The 10479-nt window shown below is 41.0% G+C and overlaps 1 long non-coding RNA gene across 1 annotated transcript; it reads right to left on the reverse strand.

The window, feature by feature from the left end:
- Positions 1-2165: 2165 nt before the first annotated feature.
- LOC119259284 (uncharacterized) lies at positions 2166-10173 on the reverse strand. The gene is made up of 2 exons (XR_005128416.1): positions 10097-10173; positions 2166-2687 (listed from the first exon to the last, which is right to left on the reverse strand). It is a non-coding gene; the product is annotated as an uncharacterized LOC119259284 (long non-coding RNA).
- Positions 10174-10479: the final 306 nt, after the last annotated feature.

Here is a 10479-nt window from a genome sequence, read left to right on the forward strand (position 1 = left end):
ACTAGATCAAAACTGAAAATTGGAAGCATGGTTTCGAGTGAATGCGTATCACTTTCGCACCATCATAAAGTCAAAATTTCTTAAGTGGAACCATGGTAAGTTGGGGACCATCTGTAGAAAGATGGCATGCACACACCCATACAGATCCGTCTTTCAGGCAGTTAACCATTTCCACATAAGCAACAGAGAAGCCTTCGGGAGAGGGAGTGCTTTCTTCAGAAGAGAATGGCCGGGCAACTGTGCTGCATCAAGGTGAACAGATGGGCAGAGGACCCCGCCCAGAAGAAGGAAGGGAGAAGTCTGTAAGCCAAGTGTCAGGTCTTGGAATGGGATTCCCTGCGTGTGTGGCACGGTCTATCTGCGGAACACTGCCAGCCAGCCTTCCTGGAAAAGGAAAAGGAAACTCCAGTGAGCAGGGTCTCAGGTTACCTTCTTGCCCCACTTAATCTTCTATTAAAAATACAATCCACTCCAACCAGATGATGCTCACAGAGAGAAGCCGAGACCCAGGTCGAGATCAAAATTTTCTACTCAAGTTGCTTTTTTTACAAACTGATTTGCAAGTAGGCTTGACTTCAAAGATCTCATTAGGTCAGCCTTGGCTGTTTAGAGGGGCAGGGAGTCATTCATGGTATTATTATTTTTAAAATTTAATCTCACGTTTCTATCTTTCCAATAGCATCTGGACAATCTTTCAATTCTTGTCTGGTGATAATGAAATCATTAAAAAATGTACCAGAACCCTTTTTGCTTATCTCTGTGCCATTTGGAACATATGTGAATAAATTGAACACCACTTGCTCATTGGTTTTCTTTCTTTTCTCGCTCCCCTTGTTTTTAAAAACCCTGTTTGAATTCAGTTACCAAAAGAGCCCGGCATCTGAGTTAAGTATGATGCTGGGAGGTAAGTTTCAATGTCCTCCACATGGCCTTGATCTAGACAGCAAGCCACAATCTACCCAGCACATTTTTGCGGCTTAAGTGACCTAGAGTCTGGGGCCTTTTCTTTGCTGAAGATTTTCTTAAGGTTCTCAGTTGATTTTAGAGCAATAACAGCGACCCTAGTTCAGGCATCTCACAAAGAGTTTGTAGCTGACCGTGGGGAATCTAGCTATACTGTTGGGACTGGTAGCTAAAATCTCTTAGAGTGTAGAAATATATCAAAGAACATCTTTCCCTTTCTTGGTAACCACGTTGCCAGCCTTTTCCAGCCATGGGGCCAGCTTAAGCAAGGAGAACAATTTTGGCTCTTCCCAAGAGAGGCCTTCCCTGCAAGATGGGAAAGACTTTTCCAGAAGGAGCTTACTCCAAAGCATGAAAGGTTCAGCCTCCAGCCTATCATTCAAAAAAGTTTTTAAAGCCTTTTTAAGGAAACAGTTTAAACCCAGCTGCACTTATCGATCAGCGATTTGATTTTGCTTTGTTAGGAAGGATTTGTAATCTGCTTTTAAATGTTTTTTGTTCCTGGTCTTCATTGATAGCAAGTTCTGCCTGAGGCTACTTCTCCAAACTTGTCAGTGGAGACTTCAAGTCTATGCGAATAAAGAGAATAATTTTAATCTGGACCTCACCCCCTCTTCCCTCTATAAAGAAGGACATGTTGGGGGTGGCAGTACATAAGAATTTTTTTATCCAATTCTGCAAAACCTAAAACCTATAAAAAGGAGTTGTTTGTCTTTAAATGAAAAGGCAGAGCAAGGGACAAAATTCTATTTACAAAGTAAGAGTCAGGCAGATTTCATTTTCTCAAATATTAGTCTCAAAAAGTATAGAAGGTCTAAAGCCTGTCTCTGCCTGATGCCTGCTACAGTGAAAAAGTAAATCCTAAAATTATGTAAATCACAGCAGAATAGTTGATCTTGGCAATAAAAAGATTTTACAGAAACTTTTTATTTTATAACTCTTGAAGATTGTCATTACACCTTTAATCGTATTCGGAACTATTAATCTTGTGTTCTCTAAATGGCCATAAAATAGTGGTGGCTTTATTATTACAGTATAAGCTAAAAAAATAGAAATTGCGCTCCTCATTTGACTAATCATGTCTCATATTTCTCAAGCTTATAGAAACCAAAAATACTTAGATGATGCCTGTTCTTTGATTTTTTTAAATAAATGCATACACATGTTATTTTTTATAATGTAAGCATCTGTTTGCACATGTATGATCTTTATGAGTTTATTTAGCAGGAAACCAAATATGTGAGGAAAACAGACTTTTCAAGCAGAGCCTTAATTGTCTTTTACGCATGTTCTCCAGATCGTTATGAGTGTTTACAGGTCCTGCATGGAATGGCTTTACACCAAAGATGAGGGTAACAGATCTTCGTTGTTTATAAAAATGACAGCTTCTAATGGACCATATTAGCTTTAACACAAACTATTAAATCCCCTTCATTAAATTTTTCTGTTCTGTTTCAGTATCTCGTTAGCTCTGGGAAGTAGGTGCAAACTCCCAAGGAAACCCGAGCACACATTGAGACGATTAGAGATCATGGTTATTAGATAAGCCTCGGGAGGATGTTTTTCTTGGGCTGCTCACAAGCATTTTGAAAGAGTTGTGTTCCAGGTTTGAGGTCCTATATTTCTTCCTCTTAAACTATGAGCAGCTGTAGCACATGACCTACTTCTGTAGGGCCCTGTAATGATTTCCTTCCTTCGGAGGCTTCAGGAGTCCTTCTTCTGCCCTGTGAAAAAAGGGACAAATATTTTAATCCAAGCAAAATGCTGAAGCAGGTTTTGTTGGTTTCAGGGAAGAAACTCAATACAGCTCCAGTGTGGAGTGTAGGCCTCAAATTGGAACCATCTGGGCGACAGAAGGGCTCGGAGACCTTTGGGGAAGGCAGGGACAGTCTTGCCTAGGGCTGCAGCCCATACACCTGCAGAGACCGCGGTCGACTCACCCCGATAGGAGCCTTTCACACAGCAGAGCCCGCTGCCCGGCACTGGCAGTTCCAAAACATCAAGTAAGGAAGGTGACAACTGCTCAGGCAGGACTTATTAAGTGAAAATTTCTTATGACGACAGAAATGCCTTGTTATTCTCCTGGAACATATTTGACATGAATCAGACAGAATCACACGTTTTCCTAACTATTTTTTAGAGGTCATGGGAGAAAGTCTTCGGGAAACTATAAGTTGGTATGCACAGCATTCTTCGAGTTCTCTTTAAAGCTAGGGATAATAAGAGGTGTTGAAAAAGGAATGCATGCATGTTTTATATTCTCTGATTCTTTTCATTTTACTGGTTACAGCATGGTTATTGTTGTTGACTAGCTCTACTTTCCAACTTAGTGAAAATTCTATTCTAGTGTGCTCTAATGGCTGAACGTAAGAGAGGTAGGCCGGCCCTGGGGGAGGTCACTTTAAATGCAATATTTTTGAAATTTTTGTATTGCAGAATCTACATGAGATAAGAGTATCACCCTATTTTTAAACAAAAAGGAGCAAGGTTCTTTTTTAGTCAGAGGTCAGAAATGTTATTATTCAATTTTAAAACCCGCTCATAATACGTTTTCTGGAATGAAAATGGGACCTGAAGAACAGATGGAAATTGTACACAAGCTGACCACTTAATATTTTCCAAGTATTGGATGATGAGGATTTACTGATCGTTTCTAATCTGAGTTTTAAATTATTTACTGTATTTAGAAGCATAGTGATTGCAGTATGGCCATTAGAAGATCCTAAATTATATGGCCAAATTTGACACCCCAAGAGTAGGGGCCCCACAATAACCTCAGCACCGAGGTCAAAGGGGGACATGGTGAGAAAAATACAGTCGAAGGAAAAGGTAGCCATTCTGGGGAAAACAGGTTGTTGAAATTTTAAATTTAGTTAGAGTTTTAGAAGTGTAAATTTATCTGGCTTCCTCAAACCAACTTTTTAAAATAAGCTGATGGACTAACACACACATTTTTACTTATTATAATTGACTTATTTGGCTTATGGAAATTAACTTTATTGCTTGATGGAAGTTACATAACCAAGACAGATCATATCCACAAGGTAGAATTTTTATATATATATTAAAACAAAGAATTGGCAGCAAGAATATACTACTTTTAATCCTTAGCGAGAATAGAAGCACTTAAAAATAATATTCGAGAGCGAGGCTCACAGAACATCTCTCATTTCGACAAAATTCTGAGCATATAAATGTTGGGACACGTTGCAGGGGTGACGCGGCTGCGCGTGTTCAGTTTGGGGGGTTCTCACACGCACACTTTGCCACAAGCCCGCAGGCTGGGTTGTGCGCATTGGACTTACTGCTTTTTTGCCCTGTTCCAAATTTATATGCATGAATCTAAATTTTTAACCAAATCTTTGTTCCCTTTCCTCTCGAGGATGCTTCACGCTCCTGCCTACGCACCCAGCTGCACCCACGTAGATGTTCCCCCCTCCCCCAGCCTGCACCGCTGTTCAGACACAGCGTGAGGTTTAATGGAGCTGAGCACGCTTCCCATCGCGCTTCCTGTGCAGTCAGTCAGCTGAGACTGGGAAAGGCCTGCCACCACACGCCAGGAGTCCCGTGAAAATCAGATGGGGAGCCCCGCATGAGGGCAGCTTGCCCTTTCAGGTTATTACTTGAATACCTTTGATATGGGCTTGAATTTCTCCAGAAAACACTGGCACCGTCTCATTCCAGGAGCGTTGGGAGAACGCCCTTACCAGGATCTGGGCCAGACAGACCCAGCAATCGCAATGGGCTGTGGATTTCTGAAAAGTATCAATGCCTAGACTTGGGAAATTCAGAAATTCTGCGGGGATTCCTCATTAGTATTTTTAAATATAGGATTTGATATCATCAACTTCGCCCCTAAAGTAAAACAATCATGATAACAACCACAAGGCAACAAAGTCAACGTTTCTGATTGTTTTATTTGAAAAACACTATTGTCCACAAATGGGAACTAAATGCTATAAATATATTACACATCTATCGCACGTAAGAAAAGACCATCATGTTCTTAAGAAAGGTGAAGAGTTGAGAGTAGGTGACTTTAGATTGATTTATGCACTTGGGAAAGTAATTCTGATTTTAAAAGTTTTTTTTCTTTTGGCCAAACGGTCAGGAGGTGATGAAGACCAACTTCCCAGGCCGTCATTGCCAAATCTTAAATGCCTGAAAACTTACAGAAATGCTTGATTAAAACTAGAATAAAAATCTCCAGTTGCCTTCAGCAAACCACAGCACAAGCACAGGGTGGGAAGACAGTACCAGGTTGCAGTTTAAGTAGAGTTACTTGGCGCCTGCTGAAAGTACTGCTCCCTTCCTGTTTAATAATTAATTCAACTTTAAAGCCCCAAGGATCTGGACTCAGCACCAGCTTCACAAAGCAGTACAGAAACAAAATGCTTCCAGAACTGGAGGGGGGATAAAGGAAGAAAGAATCTAACATTTCAAGAAACATCACCACATGGGGCCAGCAAGTGGGGGGTAGGATTTGGAGATGGAAAGAACCAGGGTGGAGAAATTCAGAATAAAATAAATACACACAAAAGCAAGGTTATTCACGGCCACTGGCACCAGGACTGGGGTGGGGGAGGGCACAGTTAGCCAGGAGTCATCCATTCAGGAAGCAGACTGGGTGCCCTTAGGCTAAGGGGCACCAAGAAAGTAACGGGCTCAGTCTCTGGAAAAGGAAAGCCCAGCTTCACTCTTCATTAGTGGCTTTTGCTCATTAGTCAGTGCCTTCAGCTTGGAAAGGCATCAAATGTAGGCATCGGTCCCTGCCTTTGCCCCTCATCCTCTATCATCCCTCCAGCCCCATGATTCTCCTACCAGAAATGGCCAGTACACTGACGGAAGGCAGCCGTGGAGGAAAATGTGGACACAGAGAGACAGACAGCTGCAGAAGGGGAAGGACTTGCTGAGTAGCAGTGCTCTGTGCTTTAAGAACAAAACGAAAAACCAAGTAAGTTACCAGGCTTAAACATTTACTTAGAGAAGTTTGCCCAACATAGCATTAGGTAACTGCAAAAAGCAACCAAACATCTACTAGGGTACCTTGCATGGTGCTTTGCAAATTTTATAAAGTGTTTGCTTTCTTTAAGCTGATGAATCCACAAAGTATTATAACACACTGTGGATGCTTAAGCCAGTGGAAGTCACTAACAGCTCCTCAAACTCTCTCATCACACATAAGTATGAGGAAAGCTTCCGTAATGATTGTGTCAAAACCCACCTCTAACCATGCAATTCAGTATCAAACCACACGATTCGATCATCGTTTTGTACACCAGGAAGCCTAAGTATCCCAAAGCATTGTTAAGAGCTGATACGCACCAGCGATGAACAGATTAATTAAATGAAGTGAAGGCCGGCTGGTCAAAGAAAAGACAACAGCTACTTAATCACCAAATTGTATTTACCTTTTGTTTATTATTGTTATAAAGAAGACATGGCACAGAACATTCACAAGTATCCTTGGAGACGCTAGTAGAGGACTTTGAAAAAGACATTCACGTAATTAAATGGCTGAGTTGAACAAATAATGACCTGAATATTTTTCCTAATCCTTAAAAATGGATTTTAATGGTCTGCAGTTCACAATGTTTTTCAGTTATCAAAACTCGATGGGTTTCCTTTATAGTCTACTATATATGTATAGCTATATATACATATATATCCATTAGTTCCAAAATGTTTAAATGACACCTCCTTTGCGTCTGTTTCCTCCCACGTCAAATTGATAGCGTTGTCTTGAAAACATAGCGGTTGTCTTTTAAAAATAAATCTTCTATTCCTCTTGACTGACCCCTCAGAACTATGCCAGACTCAAGTTTGAAGCTAGTTTCCAGTTATTGAACAATTTGAAAACCAGAACGTCAATATGTTTTTTCTCTTTTTGAGTAAGTGAATGTCTAGCTGTTGTTATTTACTTTTCACATTTCAAGTTCACGTATAAGCAAATGTTTTGTGTTTGTGCAAGACTCAGAGTGCTTTGGGTCGGTGGGGATCACTGATCTGCAACAAGTTGCCTAATCTTGCCATGCCTCAGTTTCCTGACCTGTGAAAGGGGGACAATCATCATTCTTACCTCACAAGTTATTGAGAAGGATTTTGGGGTCTAATGCAAGTAGAGTTAGCTTAGTGCTTCTCGAAACTTGCCTCCAGTTCAAGAGCAGAGACTGTGGCCCTTCTTCCCATGCCTGTGACATCTGCCTTCTCTAACACTCCTGGGGGGTGATTATTGAACCCATCTTGTGTGCTCCCTTTCACTTTACAGCATAGGTAGATTTTAAAGAGTTGTCAATTGAATTTCTATAAAACTAATCATATTTTTCACTACATGAGGGGAGCTGCTTATTTAGTGGAGTCTGGATGGTGAATCCTTTCTTAGAGTGGCAAATTCCTTTGTGGTGAGAATAATTAACTCTCAGCTCTTCAATTTCTTTTTTTTTTAACCAATCCAGATCTATTTGCATGAGGTAGCATAGTCAAAGAACACTGGACTATGAGCCAAGCTAGCTTCTGGGTTGGTCCGGTGGCTGATCTGACCAAACCATGGTGTGAAATCTAGGCATCAGTTTCTATCACAGCTGAAGAAGGAAGTGTACCTCTTGCATATTTGGGGTGCACTAAGGAATCCTGTTTTGAGGGGGGGTGACTCACACCCATGCTAAATTGGTTAAGTCCACAATAAGTGCTATCACTGAGACATGAATTAAATGGACCAGGGGGCTTGTAATGTCCATCACGTTCCACAATTCTCTAATTCCATGTGAATCATGGAGTTACCACCATCCATGTTAGCACTTTGTGACTGACCCCACTCAGCAAATGTTGACTCTGCCCATTCACTCCCAACCTCCCTGCCATTTTAATGCAACCCACAGGGAATTGAGGGTAGTGAGTTAGAGAGCATGAGCATAAACTAGGCTCTGGGTAATCAATATATGTCCTAGGGAAGGTGCATTCTATTCCAAATTTACTCACAGGTTAAAATATGTTGTCAGAAACAAATGAATCAAAGAGAAGACCGTGAAGAAAATTTCACAATCTTTTTTCTGCCAGGCACCTTTTTTGTGACCCTCCCTCCCCTTGGTTTCCAAAATGGCTCACTTTGCATAGTGGCCCCTGGAGCTTGATATGACAAACTCCTCACCTCAGTTTTCTCATCTGGAAAATGGGAATAATAAACTCAGGCATGTAAGTTGATATAAATAACTGGTCTGGTAAAATATACAGATTGTACCAAATTCTCTGTTGGTGTCCTTTATTATTATTAGGATGGGAGTGATATTTAACCAGAGAGCCTATAATTAGTATTATATAACTAGATTACCAAGTCTACCTACTTTAGCCTCTTGATTAGTTTTCTAGGATTATCATAACAGAGTATCACCAACAAGGTGTCTTCAACAACAGAAATTTATTTCCTCACAATTCTGGAGGCTGGAAGTACAAGGTCAAGTATTGGCAAGATTGGTTTCTTTTCAGGCCATCTTCTTCCAGTAGCTTCATGTGACCTCCTCTGTGTGTGTGTCTGTGTCCAAATCTCTTCTTAGGACCCCAGTTATGTTGGATTAGGGTCCACCCATATAACATCATTTTAATGTAATCATCTCTTTACAGATTCTATCCCCAAGCATGGACACATTTGAAATACGAGGGGCCCAGATATTCAACATATAAATTGAGTTGTGGGGGAGACACAATTCATCACGTTTAGTCTCCATGTCAATAAAAGCATTGTTTACATTAGTTTTTTTAAAATAACAGATGTTCAGGATTTTATACAGGTATACAAATAAAATAAAGGGAAAACAGCCTCCATCCAAACTCTTTGTATACTGTTTCTAACAGTATGAGGTGGTAGCTGCTTCCCCTTGAAGGAAAGAGTCCCCTAGTCTGTAGATAGATTCCCGTCAAGTAAAGGTAAGGACAATGATAACACCAGAATTTATAAGGGTAATGTATTTGTTAAGTCACCCCATGAAGCTTTAATAACATAAACCAACTTGAATTTATTTGGAACTGGATTCATCCAGGCCAGGGTAGAGTCCAGCCAAGCACTGAGACCTTAGGCTGACTTGGCTTGGCACCCCAAATCATAGATGTTCTTCATAGAGAACTTTGTGATCTGACAATTAATGAAGAGACAGAAGAAAGGTTTTGCAGTCTCACACGTTGCCTCCATAATTTTCAGTGACTGATAGACTCCCGGGAATAGTACTTTAAACATCTTATCCATAACTGCCTTTTCAAAGCCATGGCTGTGCTACCCAGCCATAATACCAGAGAGGATTGGGCTAGTTATTTCCTAATTTCTGTTTTAAAATGTCTTTACCCAATAAGTTTTTAGATGTCTGTTTGTGTCCCTTTCATATTTTTAGTCTCTCACTTTGGGATGTGCTAAATATGTCAAGGAAGGTATTTGAGCAGCACAGATATTGGTCACCATATTATTTGAACATGAAGCTTCCAAAGAAAATGAAAGTGAAAAAAATAAGATCTGGTGTTGGTTATTAACTTCACCTCCGGGTGACTTCTCTTCAGGGGCAATTAAATAGCAGCTCTGGGCTGTTAAGTTTAGTGGCTTTGCTTGTCGCTGGCTCCTCTTCTTCAAGGACAATCTCAGTTCAGATCTGCTTTGATTCTCTGCAATGAAGCCAAGACTGCCTCTCCAAAGGCAGAATTTGTTTGAAATGGTAGGTGCGACCACGTATATGTGTGTTCTGACCTTTCCTCTTTAAGAAACGAGTTTTGCTTTACCAGGTAAATGCCCTTTCAGGGAAATTTTTATGGAACACTGGTGACATCCTGTGGTCAGTTTGGTTTAAGGCAGTCAGTCTTTCTCAGCAGCTGCATCAGGGAATGAAGACACAAATGTCCCCCATTAACCTAACCTGGTTGGTTTTTTGCAAACCAAAAAAGAAAAGAAGAGAAAAGAAGGAAACACATTCTCATCCCTAACCATTTTTTACAACCTGGACACCTTTTTTGAGCAACGTGGTTTTTCAGCAAATGTGGACAGAGCAAGCTCAGGTAATGAGTATTTGGGGGAAGGATAGATATTGCATGGAAGCAAAATACAGCTTCATCAGACCAGAGGACGAGGCCATGGCACAGGCGTCTCCCTGCAGTCTACCTGGTTCTTCCCATCTGCTACTGTAAGTTCTCTGTACCTTGGCTCAACAGCTAGGCCTTGCAGGAGGCCGCCTTCTGCAAAAGAGCACACAGCGTGGCTTAAAGGGAAAACAGTGGGTATTTTGGCATTTTTACACCAATGACAATAAATTGAAGCCATTTAGTTGTAAATGTGATATTACACTTGTCGCTTTCTCCTGGCAAAGCACCAGCAGGCCACACTGAGCAGAGGCAAAGAAATGGAACCGGGGAAGCCAAGCCAGTCACCAGAGTAGCTGACCGGTGGGGCTCGTAAAAGCATTTGTGGGTCGTTTAGAATCATAACTCAGCTCAGCACTCATGGTACAGGAGCAACTGGCTTGGTTTAAGCTGTAGAAAGCCAGC

Source organism: Talpa occidentalis, unplaced genomic scaffold (assembly GCF_014898055.3).
Source record: "Talpa occidentalis isolate TD23 unplaced genomic scaffold, MPIMG_talOcc4v2.1 talOcc4.5, whole genome shotgun sequence".
NCBI lineage: Eukaryota > Metazoa > Chordata > Mammalia > Eulipotyphla > Talpidae > Talpa > Talpa occidentalis.